Source organism: Triplophysa dalaica, chromosome 5, assembly GCF_015846415.1.
Source record: "Triplophysa dalaica isolate WHDGS20190420 chromosome 5, ASM1584641v1, whole genome shotgun sequence".
NCBI classification, from domain to species: domain Eukaryota; kingdom Metazoa; phylum Chordata; class Actinopteri; order Cypriniformes; family Nemacheilidae; genus Triplophysa; species Triplophysa dalaica.
This window is the reverse complement of record NC_079546.1, coordinates 14,916,743-14,937,061: the sequence shown is the minus strand read 5'-3', so window position 1 is coordinate 14,937,061 and position 20,319 is coordinate 14,916,743. Positions and strand designations below refer to the sequence as shown.

General features: G+C 41.2%; 22 non-coding genes across 22 annotated transcripts; all 22 read left to right on the top strand.

Moving 5' to 3' along the window:
* Positions 1–219: 219 nt before the first annotated feature.
* trnav-uac (transfer RNA valine (anticodon UAC)) lies at positions 220–292 on the top strand. Its single transcript has one exon. It is a non-coding gene; the product is annotated as a tRNA-Val (tRNA).
* Positions 293–1,003: 711 nt separating this feature from the next.
* On the top strand, positions 1,004–1,076 carry trnav-uac (transfer RNA valine (anticodon UAC)). Its single transcript has one exon. It is a non-coding gene; the product is annotated as a tRNA-Val (tRNA).
* An 852-nt stretch (positions 1,077–1,928) lies between these two features.
* trnav-cac (transfer RNA valine (anticodon CAC)) lies at positions 1,929–2,001 on the top strand. Its single transcript has one exon. It is a non-coding gene; the product is annotated as a tRNA-Val (tRNA).
* A 998-nt stretch (positions 2,002–2,999) lies between these two features.
* trnav-uac (transfer RNA valine (anticodon UAC)) lies at positions 3,000–3,072 on the top strand. The gene has a single exon. It is a non-coding gene; the product is annotated as a tRNA-Val (tRNA).
* Positions 3,073–3,783: 711 nt separating this feature from the next.
* On the top strand, positions 3,784–3,856 carry trnav-uac (transfer RNA valine (anticodon UAC)). Its single transcript has one exon. It is a non-coding gene; the product is annotated as a tRNA-Val (tRNA).
* Positions 3,857–5,522: 1,666 nt separating this feature from the next.
* Positions 5,523–5,595, top strand: trnav-uac (transfer RNA valine (anticodon UAC)). The gene has a single exon. It is a non-coding gene; the product is annotated as a tRNA-Val (tRNA).
* A 256-nt stretch (positions 5,596–5,851) lies between these two features.
* Positions 5,852–5,924, top strand: trnav-uac (transfer RNA valine (anticodon UAC)). The gene has a single exon. It is a non-coding gene; the product is annotated as a tRNA-Val (tRNA).
* Positions 5,925–6,561: 637 nt separating this feature from the next.
* Positions 6,562–6,634, top strand: trnav-uac (transfer RNA valine (anticodon UAC)). Its single transcript has one exon. It is a non-coding gene; the product is annotated as a tRNA-Val (tRNA).
* Positions 6,635–7,345: 711 nt separating this feature from the next.
* On the top strand, positions 7,346–7,418 carry trnav-uac (transfer RNA valine (anticodon UAC)). Its single transcript has one exon. It is a non-coding gene; the product is annotated as a tRNA-Val (tRNA).
* Positions 7,419–8,270: 852 nt separating this feature from the next.
* trnav-cac (transfer RNA valine (anticodon CAC)) lies at positions 8,271–8,343 on the top strand. The gene has a single exon. It is a non-coding gene; the product is annotated as a tRNA-Val (tRNA).
* A 192-nt stretch (positions 8,344–8,535) lies between these two features.
* trnav-aac (transfer RNA valine (anticodon AAC)) lies at positions 8,536–8,608 on the top strand. Its single transcript has one exon. It is a non-coding gene; the product is annotated as a tRNA-Val (tRNA).
* Positions 8,609–9,765: 1,157 nt separating this feature from the next.
* trnav-uac (transfer RNA valine (anticodon UAC)) lies at positions 9,766–9,838 on the top strand. The gene has a single exon. It is a non-coding gene; the product is annotated as a tRNA-Val (tRNA).
* A 1,845-nt stretch (positions 9,839–11,683) lies between these two features.
* trnav-uac (transfer RNA valine (anticodon UAC)) lies at positions 11,684–11,756 on the top strand. Its single transcript has one exon. It is a non-coding gene; the product is annotated as a tRNA-Val (tRNA).
* A 533-nt stretch (positions 11,757–12,289) lies between these two features.
* Positions 12,290–12,362, top strand: trnav-uac (transfer RNA valine (anticodon UAC)). The gene has a single exon. It is a non-coding gene; the product is annotated as a tRNA-Val (tRNA).
* A 2,831-nt stretch (positions 12,363–15,193) lies between these two features.
* trnav-uac (transfer RNA valine (anticodon UAC)) lies at positions 15,194–15,266 on the top strand. Its single transcript has one exon. It is a non-coding gene; the product is annotated as a tRNA-Val (tRNA).
* A 256-nt stretch (positions 15,267–15,522) lies between these two features.
* trnav-uac (transfer RNA valine (anticodon UAC)) lies at positions 15,523–15,595 on the top strand. Its single transcript has one exon. It is a non-coding gene; the product is annotated as a tRNA-Val (tRNA).
* Positions 15,596–16,118: 523 nt separating this feature from the next.
* trnav-cac (transfer RNA valine (anticodon CAC)) lies at positions 16,119–16,191 on the top strand. Its single transcript has one exon. It is a non-coding gene; the product is annotated as a tRNA-Val (tRNA).
* A 1,470-nt stretch (positions 16,192–17,661) lies between these two features.
* Positions 17,662–17,734, top strand: trnav-uac (transfer RNA valine (anticodon UAC)). Its single transcript has one exon. It is a non-coding gene; the product is annotated as a tRNA-Val (tRNA).
* Positions 17,735–17,990: 256 nt separating this feature from the next.
* On the top strand, positions 17,991–18,063 carry trnav-uac (transfer RNA valine (anticodon UAC)). Its single transcript has one exon. It is a non-coding gene; the product is annotated as a tRNA-Val (tRNA).
* Positions 18,064–18,586: 523 nt separating this feature from the next.
* trnav-cac (transfer RNA valine (anticodon CAC)) lies at positions 18,587–18,659 on the top strand. Its single transcript has one exon. It is a non-coding gene; the product is annotated as a tRNA-Val (tRNA).
* A 798-nt stretch (positions 18,660–19,457) lies between these two features.
* On the top strand, positions 19,458–19,530 carry trnav-aac (transfer RNA valine (anticodon AAC)). Its single transcript has one exon. It is a non-coding gene; the product is annotated as a tRNA-Val (tRNA).
* Positions 19,531–19,903: 373 nt separating this feature from the next.
* On the top strand, positions 19,904–19,976 carry trnav-uac (transfer RNA valine (anticodon UAC)). Its single transcript has one exon. It is a non-coding gene; the product is annotated as a tRNA-Val (tRNA).
* Positions 19,977–20,319: the final 343 nt, after the last annotated feature.

Sequence of the window (20,319 nt, the reverse complement as noted above, 5' to 3'; positions counted from 1 at the left end):
GTCCCTAGTCGAAACCGAGCAGAAACATAGTCTGCTTTAAGCCATAGAGTGGAATATAATGACAAGGTAACCAAACCTTTAAGCATTCAATGCACGGTTTCGTAGACAAGGTTTAAGACTAGTCCCAGACTAAGATGATTGTTTGAGATTCCTTAACTGAAAAATCTTGCCCTGAAACACCTTAAAATTTGTGACTGGCAAATTTATGCCAATTTCAGAGTTTCTGTAGTGTAGTGGTTATCACGTTTGCTTTACACGCAAAAGGTCCTCGGTTCGAAACCGAGCAGAAACATAGTCTGCTTTGTGCCATAGAGTGGAATATAATGACAAGGTAACCAAACCTTTAAGCATTCAATGCACGGTTTCGTAGACAAGGCTTAAGACTAGTCCCAGACTAAGATGAGTGTTTGAGATTTCTTAACTGAAAAATCTTGCCCAGAAACACCTTAAAATTTGTGACTGGCAAATTTATGCGAAATTCAGAGTTTCTGTAGCGTATTGGTTATCACGTTCGCCTAACACGCGAAGGGTCCTCGGTTCGAGACCGAGCAGAAACAGTTTTCAGGTTTTGGCGTCAACCAGAGCAAATTCCATCGGTGTAAAACGTAGCTGCACTGCGTATCGGCCTGATTGAAAGCTTTTTGGGATTGTCAAATTCAGCCTCTATTATGTCACGTACTATGTTCTTTTAATGACTGTCGCATTCTCCTGACGTGAAAGGTCCCTAGTCGAAACCGAGCAGAATAATCGCCTTCTTTAAGTCATATGGTTAAACGTAATTACAAGCTAAACAAAATTTAAAGCATTTAATGCCAAGTTTTGTAGACAAGGCTTAAGACTAGTCCCAGACTAAGATGAATGTTCGAGATGTCTTACCTGAATAAACTTGACCTGGAATACCTTCAAATTTGTGACTGGCAAGTTTCTTGCCAAAGTCAGACAATAGTTGCGTGGTCTGTTTTAAACCAGCGCCAGGTTGACGACGTACGCAGGAATTGTCCACGTTTCTGTAGTGTAGTGGTTATCACGTTTGCTTTACACGCAAAAGGTCCTCGGTTCGAAACCGAGCAGAAACATAGTCTGCTTTAAGCCATAGAGTGGAATATAATGAGAAGGTAACCAAACCTTTATGCATTCAATGCACGGTTTCGTAGACAAGGCTTAAGACTAGTCCCATACTAAGATGAATGTTCGAGATATCTTACCTGAATAAACTTGACCTGGAATACCTTCAAATTTGTGACTGGCAAGTTTCTTGCCAAAGTCAGACAATACTTGCGTGGTCTGTTTTAAACCAGCGCCAGTTTGACGACGTACGCAGGAATTGTCCACGTTTCTGTAGTTTAGTGGTTATCACGTTTGCTTTACACGCAAAAGGTCCTCGGTTCGAAACCGAGCAGAAACATAGTCTGCTTTAAGCCATAGAGTGGAATATAATGACAAGGTAACCAAACCTTTAAGCATTCAATGCACGGTTTCGTAGACAAGGCTTAAGACTAGTCCCAGACTAAGATGATTGTTTGAGATTCCTTAACTGAAAAATCTTGCCCTGAAACACCTTAAAATTTGTGACTGGCAAATTTATGCCAATTTCAGAGTTTCTGTAGTGTAGTGGTTATCACGTTCGCCTAACACGCGAAAGGTCCTCGTTTCGAAACCGAGCAGAAACATAGTCTGTTTTAAGCCATAGAGTGGAATATAATGACAAGGTAACCAAACCTTTAAGCATTCAATGCACGGTTTTGTAGACTGTCGAAATTCAGCCTCTATTATGTCACGTACTATGTTCTTTTAGTGACTGTCGCATTCCCCTGACGCATTGCACCTTCAAATTTGTGACTGGCAAGTTTCTTGCCAAAGTCAGACAATGCTTGGGTGGTCTGTTTTAAACCAGCGCCAGTTTGACGACGTACGCAGGAATTGTCGACGTTTCTGTAGTGTAGTGGTTATCACGTTTGCTTCACACGCAAAAGGTCCTCGGTTCGAAACCGAGCAGAAACATAGTCTGTTTTAAGCCATAGAGTGGAATACAATGACAAGGTAACCAAACCTTTAAACATTCAATGCACGGTTTTGTAGACTGTCGAAATTCAGCCTCTATTATGTCACGTACTATGTTCTTTTAGTGACTGTCGAATTCTCCTGACGTGAAAGGTCCCTAGTCGAAACCGAGCAGAAACATAGTCTGTTTTAAGCCATAGAGTGGAATATAATGACAAGGTAACCAAACCTTTAAGCATTCAATGCACGGTTTTGTAGACTGTCGAAATTCAGCCTCTATTATGTCACGTACTATGTTCTTTTAGTGACTGTCGCATTCTCCTGACGTGAAAGGTCCCTAGTCGAAACCAAGCAGAAACATAGTCTGCTTTAAGCCATAGAGTGGAATATAATGACAAGGTAACCAAACCTTTAAGCATTCAATGCACGGTTTCGTAGACAAGGCTTAAGACTAGTCCCAGACTAAGATGAGTGTTTGAGATTTCTTAACTGAAAAATCTTGCCCTGAAACACCTTAAAATTTGTGACTGGCAAATTTATGCCAAGTTCAGAGTTTCTGTAGTGTAGTGGTTATCACGTTCGCCTAACACGCGAATTGTCCTCGGTTCGAAACCGAGCAGAAACATAGTCTGTTTTAAGCCATAGAGTGGAATATAATGACAAGGTAACCAAACCTTTAAGCATTCAATGAATGGTTTATATAGACAGTCGAAATTCAGCCTCTATTATGTTACAAGCTATGTTCTTTTAGTGACTGTCGCATTCTCCTGACGTGAAAGGTCCCTAGTCGAAACCGAGCAGAAACATAGTCTGCTTTAAGCCATAGAGTGGAATATAATGACAAGGTAACCAAACCTTTAAGCATTCAATGCACGGTTTCGTAGACAAGGCTTAAGACTAGTCCCAGACTAAGATGATTGTTTGAGATTCCTTAACTGAAAAATCTTGCCCTGAAACACCTTAAAATTTGTGACTGGCAAATTTATGCCAATTTCAGAGTTTCTGTAGTGTAGTGGTTATCACGTTTGCTTTACACGCAAAAGGTCCTCGGTTCGAAACCGAGCAGAAACATAGTCTGCTTTGTGCCATAGAGTGGAATATAATGACAAGGTAACCAAACCTTTAAGCATTCAATGCACGGTTTCGTAGACAAGGCTTAAGACTAGTCCCAGACTAAGATGAGTGTTTGAGATTTCTTAACTGAAAAATCTTGCCCAGAAAGACCTTAAAATTTGTGACTGGCAAATTTATGCGAAATTCAGAGTTTCTGTAGCGTATTGGTTATCACGTTCGCCTAACACGCGAAGGGTCCTCGGTTCGAGACCGAGCAGAAACAGTTTTCAGGTTTTGGCGTCAACCAGAGCAAATTCCATCGGTGTAAAACGTAGCTGCACTGCGTATCGGCCTGATTGAAAGCTTTTTGGGATTGTCAAATTCAGCCTCTATTATGTCACGTACTATGTTCTTTTAATGACTGTCGCATTCTCCTGACGTGAAAGGTCCCTAGTCGAAACCGAGCAGAATAATCGCCTTCTTTAAGTCATATGGTTAAACGTAATTACAAGCTAAACAAAATTTAAAGCATTTAATGCCAAGTTTTGTAGACAAGGCTTAAGACTAGTCCCAGACTAAGATGAATGTTCGAGATGTCTTACCTGAATAAACTTGACCTGGAATACCTTCAAATTTGTGACTGGCAAGTTTCTTGCCAAAGTCAGACAATAGTTGCGTGGTCTGTTTTAAACCAGCGCCAGGTTGACGACGTACGCAGGAATTGTCCACGTTTCTGTAGTGTAGTGGTTATCACGTTTGCTTTACACGCAAAAGGTCCTCGGTTCGAAACCGAGCAGAAACATAGTCTGCTTTAAGCCATAGAGTGGAATATAATGACAAGGTAACCAAACCTTTAAGCATTCAATGCACGGTTTCGTAGACAAGGCTTAAGACTAGTCCCATACTAAGATGAATGTTCGAGATGTCTTACCTGAATAAACTTGACCTGGAATACCTTCAAATTTGTGACTGGCAAGTTTCTTGCCAAAGTCAGACAATACTTGCGTGGTCTGTTTTAAACCAGCGCCAGTTTGACGACGTACGCAGGAATTGTCCACGTTTCTGTAGTTTAGTGGTTATCACGTTTGCTTTACACGCAAAAGGTCCTCGGTTCGAAACCGAGCAGAAACATAGTCTGCTTTAAGCCATAGAGTGGAATATAATGACAAGGTAACCAAACCTTTAAGCATTCAATGCACGGTTTCGTAGACAAGGCTTAAGACTAGTCCCAGACTAAGATGATTGTTTGAGATTCCTTAACTGAAAAATCTTGCCCTGAAACACCTTAAAATTTGTGACTGGCAAATTTATGCCAATTTCAGAGTTTCTGTAGTGTAGTGGTTATCACGTTCGCCTAACACGCGAAAGGTCCTCGTTTCGAAACCGAGCAGAAACATAGTCTGTTTTAAGCCATAGAGTGGAATATAATGACAAGGTAACCAAACCTTTAAGCATTCAATGCACGGTTTTGTAGACTGTCGAAATTCAGCCTCTATTATGTCACGTACTATGTTCTTTTAGTGACTGTCGCATTCTCCTGACGTGAAAGGTCCCTAGTCGAAACCGAGCAGAATCATAGTCTGTTTTAAGCCATAGAGTGGAATATAATGACAAGGTAACCAAACCTTTAAGCATTCAATGAACGGTTTTTATAGACAGTCGAAATTCAGCCTCTATTATGTTACAAGCTATGTTCTTTTAGTGACTGTCGCATTCTCCTGACGTGAAAGGTCCCTAGTCGAAACCGAGCAGAAACATAGTCTGCTTTAAGCCATAGAGTGGAATATAATGACAAGGTAACCAAACCTTTAAGCATTCAATGCACGGTTTCGTAGACAAGGCTTAAGACTAGTCCCAAACTAAGATGAGTGTTTGAGATTTCTTAACTGAAAAATCTTGCCCTGAAACACCTTAAAATTTGTGACTGGCAAATTTATGCGAAATTCAGAGTTTCTGTAGCGTATTGGTTATCACGTTCGCCTAACACGCGAATGGTCCTCGGTTCGAGACCGAGCAGAAACAGTTTTCAGGTTTTGGCGTCAACCAGAGCAAATGCCATCGGTGTAAAACGTAGCTGCACTGCGTATCGGCCTGATTGAAAGCTTTTTGGGATTGTCAAATTCAGCCTCTATTATGTCACGTACTATGTTCTTTTAATGACTGTCGCATTCTCCTGACGTGAAAGGTCCCTAGTCGAAACCGAGCAGAATAATCGCCTTCTGTAAGTCATATGGTTAAACGTAATTACAAGCTAAATAAAACTTTAAGCATTCAATGCCCAGTTTTGTAGACAAGGCTTAAGACTAGTCCCAGACTAAGATGAATGTTCGAGATGTCTTACCTGAATAAACTTGACCTGGAATACCTTCAAATTTGTGACTGGCAAGTTTCTTGCCAAAGTCAGACAATAGTTGCGTGGTCTGTTTTAAACCAGCGCCAGTTTGACGACGTACGCAGGAATTGTCCACGTTTCTGTAGTGTAGTGGTTATCACGTTTGCTTTACACGCAAAAGGTCCTCGGTTCGAAACCGAGCAGAAACATAGTCTGCTTTAAGCCATAGAGTGGAATATAATGACAAGGTAACCAAACCTTTAAGCATTCAATGCACGGTTTCGTAGACAAGGCTTAAGACTAGTCCCATACTAAGATGAATGTTCGAGATGTCTTACCTGAATAAACTTGACCTGGAATACCTTCAAATTTGTGACTGGCAAGTTTCTTGCCAAAGTCAGACAATACTTGCGTGGTCTGTTTTAAACCAGCGCCAGTTTGACGACGTACGCAGGAATTGTCCACGTTTCTGTAGTGTAGTGGTTATCACGTTTGCTTTACACGCAAAAGGTCCTCGGTTCGAAACCGAGCAGAAACATAGTCTGCTTTAAGCCATAGAGTGGAATATAATGACAAGGTAACCAAACCTTTAAGCATTCAATGCACGGTTTCGTAGACAAGGCTTAAGACTAGTCCCAGACTAAGATGATTGTTTGAGATTCCTTAACTGAAAAATCTTGCCCTGAAACACCTTAAAATTTGTGACTGGCAAATTTATGCCAATTTCAGAGTTTCTGTAGTGTAGTGGTTATCACGTTCGCCTAACACGCGAAAGGTCCTCGTTTCGAAACCGAGAAGAAACATAGTCTGTTTTAAGCCATAGAGTGGAATACAATGACAAGGTAACCAAACCTTTAAACATTCAATGCACGGTTTTGTAGACAGTCGAAATTCAGCCTCTATTATGTTACAAGCTATGTTCTTTTAGTGACTGTCGCATTCTCCTGACGTGAAAGGTCCCTAGTCGAAACCGAGCAGAAACATAGTCTGCTTTAAGCCATAGAGTGGAATATAATGACAAGGTAACCAAACCTTTAAGCATTCAATGCACGGTTTCGTAGACAAGGTTTAAGACTAGTCCCAGACTAAGATGATTGTTTGAGATTCCTTAACTGAAAAATCTTGCCCTGAAACACCTTAAAATTTGTGACTGGCAAATTTATGCCAATTTCAGAGTTTCTGTAGTGTAGTGGTTATCACGTTTGCTTTACACGCAAAAGGTCCTCGGTTCGAAACCGAGCAGAAACATAGTCTGCTTTGTGCCATAGAGTGGAATATAATGACAAGGTAACCAAACCTTTAAGCATTCAATGCACGGTTTCGTAGACAAGGCTTAAGACTAGTCCCAGACTAAGATGAGTGTTTGAGATTTCTTAACTGAAAAATCTTGCCCAGAAACACCTTAAAATTTGTGACTGGCAAATTTATGCGAAATTCAGAGTTTCTGTAGCGTATTGGTTATCACGTTCGCCTAACACGCGAAGGGTCCTCGGTTCGAGACCGAGCAGAAACAGTTTTCAGGTTTTGGCGTCAACCAGAGCAAATTCCATCGGTGTAAAACGTAGCTGCACTGCGTATCGGCCTGATTGAAAGCTTTTTGGGATTGTCAAATTCAGCCTCTATTATGTCACGTACTATGTTCTTTTAATGACTGTCGCATTCTCCTGACGTGAAAGGTCCCTAGTCGAAACCGAGCAGAATAATCGCCTTCTTTAAGTCATATGGTTAAACGTAATTACAAGCTAAACAAAATTTAAAGCATTTAATGCCAAGTTTTGTAGACAAGGCTTAAGACTAGTCCCAGACTAAGATGAATGTTCGAGATGTCTTACCTGAATAAACTTGACCTGGAATACCTTCAAATTTGTGACTGGCAAGTTTCTTGCCAAAGTCAGACAATAGTTGCGTGGTCTGTTTTAAACCAGCGCCAGGTTGACGACGTACGCAGGAATTGTCCACGTTTCTGTAGTGTAGTGGTTATCACGTTTGCTTTACACGCAAAAGGTCCTCGGTTCGAAACCGAGCAGAAACATAGTCTGCTTTAAGCCATAGAGTGGAATATAATGAGAAGGTAACCAAACCTTTATGCATTCAATGCACGGTTTCGTAGACAAGGCTTAAGACTAGTCCCATACTAAGATGAATGTTCGAGATATCTTACCTGAATAAACTTGACCTGGAATACCTTCAAATTTGTGACTGGCAAGTTTCTTGCCAAAGTCAGACAATACTTGCGTGGTCTGTTTTAAACCAGCGCCAGTTTGACGACGTACGCAGGAATTGTCCACGTTTCTGTAGTTTAGTGGTTATCACGTTTGCTTTACACGCAAAAGGTCCTCGGTTCGAAACCGAGCAGAAACATAGTCTGCTTTAAGCCATAGAGTGGAATATAATGACAAGGTAACCAAACCTTTAAGCATTCAATGCACGGTTTCGTAGACAAGGCTTAAGACTAGTCCCAGACTAAGATGATTGTTTGAGATTCCTTAACTGAAAAATCTTGCCCTGAAACACCTTAAAATTTGTGACTGGCAAATTTATGCCAATTTCAGAGTTTCTGTAGTGTAGTGGTTATCACGTTCGCCTAACACGCGAAAGGTCCTCGTTTCGAAACCGAGCAGAAACATAGTCTGTTTTAAGCCATAGAGTGGAATATAATGACAAGGTAACCAAACCTTTAAGCATTCAATGCACGGTTTTGTAGACTGTCGAAATTCAGCCTCTATTATGTCACGTACTATGTTCTTTTAGTGACTGTCGCATTCCCCTGACGCATTGCACCTTCAAATTTGTGACTGGCAAGTTTCTTGCCAAAGTCAGACAATGCTTGGGTGGTCTGTTTTAAACCAGCGCCAGTTTGACGACGTACGCAGGAATTGTCCACGTTTCTGTAGTGTAGTGGTTATCACGTTTGCTTCACACGCAAAAGGTCCTCGGTTCGAAACCGAGCAGAAACATAGTCTGCTTTAAGCCATAGAGTGGAATATAATGACAAGGTAACCAAACCTTTAAGCATTCAATGCACGGTTTCGTAGACAAGGCTTAAGACTAGTCCCAGACTAAGATGAGTGTTTGAGATTTCTTAACTGAAAAATCTTGCCCTGAAACACCTTAAAATTTGTGACTGGCAAATTTATGCCAAATTCAGAGTTTCTGTAGTGTAGTGGTTATCACGTTCGCCTAACACGCGAAAGGTCCTCGGTTCGAAACCGAGCAGAAACATAGTCTGTTTTAAGCCATAGAGTGGAATATAATGACAAGGTAACCAAACCTTTAAGCATTCAATGAACGGTTTTTATAGACAGTCGAAATTCAGCCTCTATTATGTTACAAGCTATGTTCTTTTAGTGACTGTCGCATTCTCCTGACGTGAAAGGTCCCTAGTCGAAACCGAGCAGAAACATAGTCTGCTTTAAGCCATAGAGTGGAATATAATGACAAGGTAACCAAACCTTTAAGCATTCAATGCACGGTTTCGTAGACAAGGCTTAAGACTAGTCCCAGACTAAGATGATTGTTTGAGATTCCTTAACTGAAAAATCTTGCCCTGAAACACCTTAAAATTTGTTACTGGCAAATTTATGCGAAATTCAGAGTTTCTGTAGTCTAGTGGTTATCACGTTTGCTTTACACGCAAAAGGTCCTCGGTTCGAAACCGAGCAGAAACATAGTCTGCTTTGTGCCATAGAGTGGAATATAATGACAAGGTAACCAAACCTTTAAGCATTCAATGCACGGTTTCGTAGACAAGGCTTAAGACTAGTCCCAAACTAAGATGAGTGTTTGAGATTTCTTAACTGAAAAATCTTGCCCTGAAACACCTTAAAATTTGTGACTGGCAAATTTATGCGAAATTCAGAGTTTCTGTAGCGTATTGGTTATCACGTTCGCCTAACACGCGAATGGTCCTCGGTTCGAGACCGAGCAGAAACAGTTTTCAGGTTTTGGCGTCAACCAGAGCAAATGCCATCGGTGTAAAACGTAGCTGCACTGCGTATCGGCCTGATTGAAAGCTTTTTGGGATTGTCAAATTCAGCCTCTATTATGTCACGTACTATGTTCTTTTAATGACTGTCGCATTCTCCTGACGTGAAAGGTCCCTAGTCGAAACCGAGCAGAATAATCGCCTTCTGTAAGTCATATGGTTAAACGTAATTACAAGCTAAACAAAACTTTAAGCATTCAATGCCCAGTTTTGTAGACAAGAATTAAGACTAGTCCCAGACTAAGATGAATGTTCGAGATGTCTTACCTGAATAAACTTGACCTGGAATACCTTCAAATTTGTGACTGGCAAGTTTCTTGCCAAAGTCAGACAATAGTTGCGTGGTCTGTTTTAAACCAGCGCCAGGTTGACGACGTACGCAGGAATTGTCCACGTTTCTGTAGTGTAGTGGTTATCACGTTTGCTTTACACGCAAAAGGTCCTCGGTTCGAAACCGAGCAGAAACATAGTCTGCTTTAAGCCATAGAGTGGAATATAATGACAAGGTAACCAAACCTTTAAGCATTCAATGCACGGTTTTGTAGACTGTCGAAATTCAGCCTCTATTATGTCACGTACTATGTTTTTTTAGTGACTGTCGCATTCTCCTGACGTGACAGGTCCCTTGTCGAAACCGAGCAGAAACATAGTCTGCTTTAAGCCATAGAGTGGAATATAATGACAAGGTAACCAAACCTATAAGCATTCAATGCACGGTTTCGTAGACAAGGCTTAAGACTAGTCCCAGACTAAGATGATTGTTTGAGATTCCTTAACTGAAAAATCTTGCCCTGAAACACCTTAAAATTTGTGACTGGCAAATTTATGCCAATTTCAGAGTTTCTGTAGTGTAGTGGTTATCACGTTCGCCTAACACGCGAAAGGTCCTCGTTTCGAAACCGAGCAGAAACATAGTCTGTTTTAAGCCATAGAGTGGAATACAATGACAAGGTAACCAAACCTTTAAACATTCAATGCACGGTTTTGTAGACTGTCGAAATTCAGCCTCTATTATGTCACGTACTATGTTCTTTTAGTGACTGTCGAATTCTCCTGACGTGAAAGGTCCCTAGTCGAAACCGAGCAGAAACATAGTCTGTTTTAAGCCATAGAGTGGAATATAATGACAAGGTAACCAAACCTTTAAGCATTCAATGCACGGTTTTGTAGACTGTCGAAATTCAGCCTCTATTATGTCACGTACTATGTTTTTTTAGTGACTGTCGCATTCTCCTGACGTGACAGGTCCCTTGTCGAAACCGAGCAGAAACATAGTCTGCTTTAAGCCATAGAGTGGAATATAATGACAAGGTAACCAAACCTTTAAGCATTCAATGCACGGTTTCGTAGACAAGGCTTAAGACTAGTCCCAAACTAAGATGAGTGTTTGAGATTTCTTAACTGAAAAATCTTGCCCTGAAACACCTTAAAATTTGTGACTGGCAAATTTATGCGAAATTCAGAGTTTCTGTAGCGTATTGGTTATCACGTTCGCCTAACACGCGAATGGTCCTCGGTTCGAGACCGAGCAGAAACAGTTTTCAGGTTTTGGCGTCAACCAGAGCAAATGCCATCGGTGTAAAACGTAGCTGCACTGCGTATCGGCCTGATTGAAAGCTTTTTGGGATTGTCAAATTCAGCCTCTATTATGTCACGTACTATGTTCTTTTAATGACTGTCGCATTCTCCTGACGTGAAAGGTCCCTAGTCGAAACCGAGCAGAATAATCGCCTTCTGTAAGTCATATGGTTAAACGTAATTACAAGCTAAACAAAACTTTAAGCATTCAATGCCCAGTTTTGTAGACAAGGCTTAAGACTAGTCCCAGACTAAGATGAATGTTCGAGATGTCTTACCTGAATAAACTTGACCTGGAATACCTTCAAATTTGTGACTGGCAAGTTTCTTGCCAAAGTCAGACAATAGTTGCGTGGTCTGTTTTAAACCAGCGCCAGGTTGACGACGTACGCAGGAATTGTCCACGTTTCTGTAGTGTAGTGGTTATCACGTTTGCTTTACACGCAAAAGGTCCTCGGTTCAAAACCGAGCAGAAACATAGTATGCTTTAAGCCATAGAGTGGAATATAATGACAAGGTAACCAAACCTTTTAGCATTCAATGCACGGTTTCGTAGACAAGGCTTAAGACTAGTCCCATACTAAGATGAATGTTCGAGATGTCTTACCTGAATAAACTTGACCTGGAATACCTTCAAATTTGTGACTGGCAAGTTTCTTGCCAAAGTCAGACAATACTTGCGTGGTCTGTTTTAAACCAGCGCCAGTTTGACGACGTACGCAGGAATTGTCCACGTTTCTGTAGTGTAGTGGTTATCACGTTTGCTTTACACGCAAAAGGTCCTCGGTTCGAAACCGAGCAGAAACATAGTCTGCTTTAAGCCATAGAGTGGAATATAATGACAAGGTAACCAAACCTTTAAGCATTCAATGCACGGTTTCGTAGACAAGGCTTAAGACTAGTCCCAGACTAAGATGATTGTTTGAGATTCCTTAACTGAAAAATCTTGCCCTGAAACACCTTAAAATTTGTTACTGGCAAATTTATGCGAAATTCAGAGTTTCTGTAGTGTATTGGTTATCACGTTCGCCTAACACGCGAAAGGTCCTCGGTTCGAGACCGAGCAGAAACAGTTTTCAGGTTTTGGCGTCAACCAGAGCAAATGCCATCAGTGTAAAACGTAGCTGCAATGCGTATCGGCCTGATTGAAAGCTTTTTGGGATTGTCAAATTCAGCCTCTATTATGTCACGTACTATGTTCTTTTAGTGACTGTCGCATTCCCCTGACGCATTGCACCTTCAAATTTGTGACTGGCAAGTTTCTTGCCAAAGTCAGACAATACTTGCGTGGTCTGTTTTAAACCAGCGCCAGTTTGACGACGTACGCAGGAATTGTCCACGTTTCTGTAGTGTAGTGGTTATCACGTTTGCTTTACACGCAAAAGGTCCTCGGTTCGAAACCGAGCAGAAACATAGTCTGCTTTAAGCCATAGAGTGGAATATAATGACAAGGTAACCAAACCTTTAAGCATTCAATGCACGGTTTCGTAGACAAGGCTTAAGACTAGTCCCAGACTAAGATGATTGTTTGAGATTCCTTAACTGAAAAATCTTGCCCTGAAACACCTTAAAATTTGTGACTGGCAAATTTATGCCAATTTCAGAGTTTCTGTAGTGTAGTGGTTATCACGTTCGCCTAACACGCTAAAGGTCCTCGTTTCGAAACCGAGCAGAAACATAGTCTGTTTTAAGCCATAGAGTGGAATACAATGACAAGGTAACCAAACCTTTAAACATTCAATGCACGGTTTTGTAGACTGTCGAAATTCAGCCTCTATTATGTCACGTACTATGTTCTTTTAGTGACTGTCGAATTCTCCTGACGTGAAAGGTCCCTAGTCGAAACCGAGCAGAAACATAGTCTGTTTTAAGCCATAGAGTGGAATATAATGACAAGGTAACCAAACCTTTAAGCATTCAATGCACGGTTTTGTAGACTGTCGAAATTCAGCCTCTATTATGTCACGTACTATGTTTTTTTAGTGACTGTCGCATTCTCCTGACGTGACAGGTCCCTTGTCGAAACCGAGCAGAAACATAGTCTGCTTTAAGCCATAGAGTGGAATATAATGACAAGGTAACCAAACCTTTAAGCATTCAATGCACGGTTTCGTAGACAAGGCTTAAGACTAGTCCCAGACTAAGATGAGTGTTTGAGATTTCTTAACTGAAAAATCTTGCCCTGAAACACCTTAAAATTTGTGACTGGCAAATTTATGCCAAGTTCAGAGTTTCTGTAGTGTAGTGGTTATCACGTTCGCCTAACACGCGAATTGTCCTCGGTTCGAAACCGAGCAGAAACATAGTCTGTTTTAAGCCATAAAGTGGAATATAATGACAAGGTAACCAAACCTTTAAGCATTCAATGAATGGTTTATATAGACAGTCGAAATTCAGCCTCTATTATGTTACAAGCTATGTTCTTTTAGTGACTGTCGCATTCTCCTGACGTGAAAGGTCCCTAGTCGAAACCGAGCAGAAACATAGTCTGCTTTAAGCCATAGAGTGGAATATAATGACAAGGTAACCAAACCTTTAAGCATTCAATGCACGGTTTCGTAGACAAGGCTTAAGACTAGTCCCAGACTAAGATGAGTGTTTGAGATTTCTTAACTGAAAAATCTTGCCCAGAAACATTTTAAAATTTGTGACTGGCAAATTTATGCGAAATTCAGAGTTTCTGTAGCGTATTGGTTATCACATTCGCCTAACACGCGAAGGGTCCTCGGTTCGAGACCGAGCAGAAACAGTTTTCAGGTTTTGGCGTCAACCAGAGCAAATTCCATCGGTGTAAAACGTAGCTGCACTGCGTATCGGCCTGATTGAAAGCTTTTTGGGATTGTCAAATTCAGCCTCTATTATGTCACGTACTATGTTCTTTTAATGACTGTCGCATTCTCCTGACGTGAAAGGTCCCTAGTCGAAACCGAGCAGAATAATCGCCTTCTTTAAGTCATATGGTTAAACGTAATTACAAGCTAAACAAAATTTAAAGCATTTAATGCCAAGTTTTGTAGACAAGGCTTAAGACTAGTCCCAGACTAAGATGAATGTTCGAGATGTCTTACCTGAATAAACTTGACCTGGAATACCTTCAAATTTGTGACTGGCAAGTTTCTTGCCAAAGTCAGACAATACTTGCGTGGTCTGTTTTAAACCAGCGCCAGTTTGACGACGTACGCAGGAATTGTCCACGTTTCTGTAGTTTAGTGGTTATCACGTTTGCTTTACACGCAAAAGGTCCTCGGTTCGAAACCGAGCAGAAACATAGTCTGCTTTAAGCCATAGAGTGGAATATAATGACAAGGTAACCAAACCTTTAAGCATTCAATGCACGGTTTCGTAGACAAGGCTTAAGACTAGTCCCAGACTAAGATGATTGTTTGAGATTCCTTAACTGAAAAATCTTGCCCTGAAACACCTTAAAATTTGTGACTGGCAAATTTATGCCAATTTCAGAGTTTCTGTAGTGTAGTGGTTATCACGTTCGCCTAACACGCGAAAGGTCCTCGTTTCGAAACCGAGCAGAAACATAGTCTGCTTTAAGCCATAGAGTGGAATATAATGACAAGGTAACCAAACCTTTAAGCATTCAATGCACGGTTTCGTAGACAAGGCTTAAGACTAGTCCCAGACTAAGATGATTGTTTGAGATTCCTTAACTGAAAAATCTTGCCCTGAAACACCTTAAAATTTGTGACTGGCAAATTTATGCCAATTTCAGAGTTTCTGTAGTGTAGTGGTTATCACGTTCGCCTAACACGCGAAGGGTCCTCGGCTCGAGACCGAGCAGAAACAGTTTTCAGGTTTTGGCGTCAACCAGAGCAAATTCCATCGGTGTAAAACGTAGCTGCACTGCGTATCGGCCTGATTGAAAGCTTTTTGGGATTGTCAAATTCAGCCTCTATTATGTCACGTACTATGTTCTTTTAATGACTGTCGCATTCTCCTGACGTGAAAGGTCCCTAGTCGAAACCGAGCAGAATAATCGCCTTCTTTAAGTCATATGGTTAAACGTAATTACAAGCTAAACAAAATTTAAAGCATTTAATGCCAAGTTTTGTAGACAAGGCTTAAGACTAGTCCCAGACTAAGATGAATGTTCGAGATGTCTTACCTGAATAAACTTGACCTGGAATACCTTCAAATTTGTGACTGGCAAGTTTCTTGCCAAAGTCAGACAATAGTTGCGTGGTCTGTTTTAAACCAGCGCCAGGTTGACGACGTACGCAGGAATTGTCCACGTTTCTGTAGTGTAGTGGTTATCACGTTTGCTTTACACGCAAAAGGTCCTCGGTTCGAAACCGAGCAGAAACATAGTCTGCTTTAAGCCATAGAGTGGAATATAATGACAAGGTAACCAAACCTTTAAGCATTCAATGCACGGTTTCGTAGACAAGGCTTAAGACTAGTCCCATACTAAGATGAATGTTCGAGATGTCTTACCTGAATAAACTTGACCTGGAATACCTTCAAATTTGTGACTGGCAAGTTTCTTGCCAAAGTCAGACAATACTTGCGTGGTCTGTTTTAAACCAGCGGCAGTTTGACGACGTACGCAGGAATTGTCCACGTTTCTGTAGTGTAGTGGTTATCACGTTTGCTTTACACGCAAAAGGTCCTCGGTTCGAAACCGAGCAGAAACATAGTCTTTTTTAAGCCATAGAGTGGAATATAATGACAAGGTAACCAAACCTTTAAGCATTCAATGCACGGTTTCGTAGACAAGGCTTAAGACTAGTCCCAGACTAAGATGATTGTTTGAGATTCCTTAACTGAAAAATCTTGCCCTGAAACACCTTAAAATTTGTGACTGGCAAATTTATGCCAATTTCAGAGTTTCTGTAGTGTAGTGGTTATCACGTTCGCCTAACACGCGAAAGGTCCTCGTTTCGAAACCGAACAGAAACATAGTCTGTTTTAAGCCATAGAGTGGAATATAATGACAAGGTAACCAAACCTTTAAGCATTCAATGCACGGTTTTGTAGACTGTCGAAATTCAGCCTCTATTATGTCACGTACTATGTTCTTTTAGTGACTGTCGCATTCCCCTGACGCATTGCACCTTCAAATTTGTGACTGGCAAGTTTCTTGCCAAAGTCAGACAATGCTTGGGTGGTCTGTTTTAAACCAGCGCCAGTTTGACGACGTACGCAGGAATTGTCCACGTTTCTGTAGTGTAGTGGTTATCACGTTTGCTTCACACGCAAAAGGTCCTCGGTTCGAAACCGAGCAGAAACATAGTGTGCTTTAAGCCATAGAGAGCAATATAATGACAAGGTAACCAAACCTTTAAGCATTCAATGCACGGTTTCGTAGACAAGGCTTAAGACTAGTCCCAGACTAAGATGATTGTTTGAGATTCCTTAACTGAAAAATCTTGCCCTGAAACACATTAAAATTTGTTACTGGCAAATTTATGCGAAATTCAGAGTTTCTGTAGTGTATTGGTTATCACGTTCGCCTAACACGCGAAAGGTCCTCGGTTCGAGACCGAGCAGAAACAGTTTTCAGGTTTTGGCGTCAACCAGAGCAAATGCCATCAGTGGCATTTGTGACTGGCAAGTTTGTGACTGGCAAGTTTCTTGCCAAAGTCAGACAATACTTGCGTGGTCTGTTTTAAACCAGCGCCAGTTTGACGACGTACGCAGGAATTGTCCACGTTTCTGTAGTTTAGTGGTTATCACGTTTGCTTTACACGCAAAAGGTCCTCGGTTCGAAACCGAGCAGAAACATAGTCTGCTTTAAGCCATAGAGTGGAATATAATGACAAGGTAACCAAACCTTTAAGCATTCAATGCACGGTTTCGTAGACAAGGCTTAAGACTAGTCCCAGACTAAGATGATTGTTTGAGATTCCTTAACTGAAAAATCTTGCCCTGAAACACCTTAAAATTTGTGACTGGCAAATTTATGCCAATTTCAGAGTTTCTGTAGTGTAGTGGTTATCACGTTCGCCTAACACGCGAAAGGTCCTCGTTTCGAAACCGAGCAGAAACATAGTCTGCTTTAAGCCATAGAGTGGAATATAATGACAAGGTAACCAAACCTTTAAGCATTCAATGCACGGTTTCGTAGACAAGGCTTAAGACTAGTCCCAGACTAAGATGATTGTTTGAGATTCCTTAACTGAAAAATCTTGCCCTGAAACACCTTAAAATTTGTGACTGGCAAATTTATGCCAATTTCAGAGTTTCTGTAGTGTAGTGGTTATCACGTTCGCCTAACACGCGAAGGGTCCTCGGCTCGAGACCGAGCAGAAACAGTTTTCAGGTTTTGGCGTCAACCAGAGCAAATTCCATCGGTGTAAAACGTAGCTGCACTGCGTATCGGCCTGATTGAAAGCTTTTTGGGATTGTCAAATTCAGCCTCTATTATGTCACGTACTATGTTCTTTTAATGACTGTCGCATTCTCCTGACGTGAAAGGTCCCTAGTCGAAACCGAGCAGAATAATCGCCTTCTTTAAGTCATATGGTTAAACGTAATTACAAGCTAAACAAAATTTAAAGCATTTAATGCCAAGTTTTGTAGACAAGGCTTAAGACTAGTCCCAGACTAAGATGAATGTTCGAGATGTCTTACCTGAATAAACTTGACCTGGAATACCTTCAAATTTGTGACTGGCAAGTTTCTTGCCAAAGTCAGACAATAGTTGCGTGGTCTGTTTTAAACCAGCGCCAGGTTGACGACGTACGCAGGAATTGTCCACGTTTCTGTAGTGTAGTGGTTATCACGTTTGCTTTACACGCAAAAGGTCCTCGGTTCGAAACCGAGCAGAAACATAGTCTGCTTTAAGCCATAGAGTGGAATATAATGACAAGGTAACCAAACCTTTAAGCATTCAATGCACGGTTTCGTAGACAAGGCTTAAGACTAGTCCCATACTAAGATGAATGTTCGAGATGTCTTACCTGAATAAACTTGACCTGGAATACCTTCAAATTTGTGACTGGCAAGTTTCTTGCCAAAGTCAGACAATACTTGCGTGGTCTGTTTTAAACCAGCGGCAGTTTGACGACGTACGCAGGAATTGTCCACGTTTCTGTAGTGTAGTGGTTATCACGTTTGCTTTACACGCAAAAGGTCCTCGGTTCGAAACCGAGCAGAAACATAGTCTTCTTTAAGCCATAGAGTGGAATATAATGACAAGGTAACCAAACCTTTAAGCATTCAATGCACGGTTTCGTAGACAAGGCTTAAGACTAGTCCCAGACTAAGATGATTGTTTGAGATTCCTTAACTGAAAAATCTTGCCCTGAAACACCTTAAAATTTGTGACTGGCAAATTTATGCCAATTTCAGAGTTTCTGTAGTGTAGTGGTTATCACGTTCGCCTAACACGCGAAAGGTCCTCGTTTCGAAACCGAACAGAAACATAGTCTGTTTTAAGCCATAGAGTGGAATATAATGACAAGGTAACCAAACCTTTAAGCATTCAATGCACGGTTTTGTAGACTGTCGAAATTCAGCCTCTATTATGTCACGTACTATGTTCTTTTAGTGACTGTCGCATTCCCCTGACGCATTGCACCTTCAAATTTGTGACTGGCAAGTTTCTTGCCAAAGTCAGACAATGCTTGGGTGGTCTGTTTTAAACCAGCGCCAGTTTGACGACGTACGCAGGAATTGTCCACGTTTCTGTAGTGTAGTGGTTATCACGTTTGCTTCACACGCAAAAGGTCCTCGGTTCGAAACCGAGCAGAAACATAGTGTGCTTTAAGCCATAGAGAGCAATATAATGACAAGGTAACCAAACCTTTAAGCATTCAATGCACGGTTTCGTAGACAAGGCTTAAGACTAGTCCCAGACTAAGATGATTGTTTGAGATTCCTTAACTGAAAAATCTTGCCCTGAAACACCTTAAAATTTGTTACTGGCAAATTTATGCGAAATTCAGAGTTTCTGTAGTGTATTGGTTATCACGTTCGCCTAACACGCGAAAGGTCCTCGGTTCGAGACCGAGCAGAAACAGTTTTCAGGTTTTGGCGTCAACCAGAGCAAATGCCATCAGTGTAAAACGTAGCTGCAATGCGTATCGGCCTGATTGAAAGCTTTTTGGGATTGTCAAATTCAGCCTCTATTATGTCACGTACTATGTTCTTTTAGTGACTGTCGCATTCCCCTGACGCATTGCACCTTCAAATTTTTGACTGGCAAGTTTCTTGCCAAAGTCAGACAATGCTTGGGTGGTCTGTTTTAAACCAGCGCCAGTTTGACGACGTACGCAGGAATTGTCCACGTTTCTGTAGTGTAGTGGTTATCACGTTTGCTTCACGCGCAAAAGGTCCTCGGTTCGAAACCGAGCAGAAACATAGTCTGCTTTAAGCCATAGAGTGGAATATAATGACAAGGTAACCAAACCTTTAAGCATTCAATGCACGGTTTCGTAGACAAGGCTTAAGACTAGTCCCAGACTAAGATGAGTGTTTGAGATTTCTTAACTGAAAAATCTTGCCCTGAAACACCTTAAAATTTGTGACTGGCAAATTTATGCCAAATTCAGAGTTTCTGTAGTGTAGTGGTTATCACGTTCGCCTAACACGCGAAAGGTCCTCGGTTCGAAACCGAGCAGAAACATAGTCTGTTTTAAGCCATAGAGTGGAATATAATGACAAGGTAACCAAACCTTTAAGCATTCAATGAACGGTTTTCATAGACAGTCGAAATTCAGCCTCTATTATGTTACAAGCTATGTTCTTTTAGTGACTGTCGCATTCTCCTGACGTGAAAGGTCCCTAGTCGAAACCGAGCAGAAACATAGTCTGCTTTAAGCCATAGAGTGGAATATAATGACAAGGTAACCAAACCTTTAAGCATTCAATGCACGGTTTCGTAGACAAGGCTTAAGACTAGTCCCAGACTAAGATGATTGTTTGAGATTCCTTAACTGAAAAATCTTGCCCTGAAACACCTTAAAATTTGTTACTGGCAAATTTATGCGAAATTCAGAGTTTCTGTAGTGTAGTGGTTATCACGTTTGCTTTACACGCAAAAGGTCCTCGGTTCGAAACCGAGCAGAAACATAGTCTGCTTTGTGCCATAGAGTGGAATATAATGACAAGGTAACCAAACCTTTAAGCATTCAATGCACGGTTTCGTAGACAAGGCTTAAGACTAGTCCCAGACTAAGATGAGTGTTTGAGATTTCTTAACTGAAAAATCTTGCCCAGAAACACCTTAAAATTTGTGACTGGCAAATTTATGCGAAATTCAGAGTTTCTGTAGCGTATTGGTTATCACGTTCGCCTAACACGCGAAGGGTCCTCGGTTCGAGACCGAGCAGAAACAGTTTTCAGGTTTTGGCGTCAACCAGAGCAAATTCCATCGGTGTAAAACGTAGCTGCACTGCGTATCGGCCTGATTGAA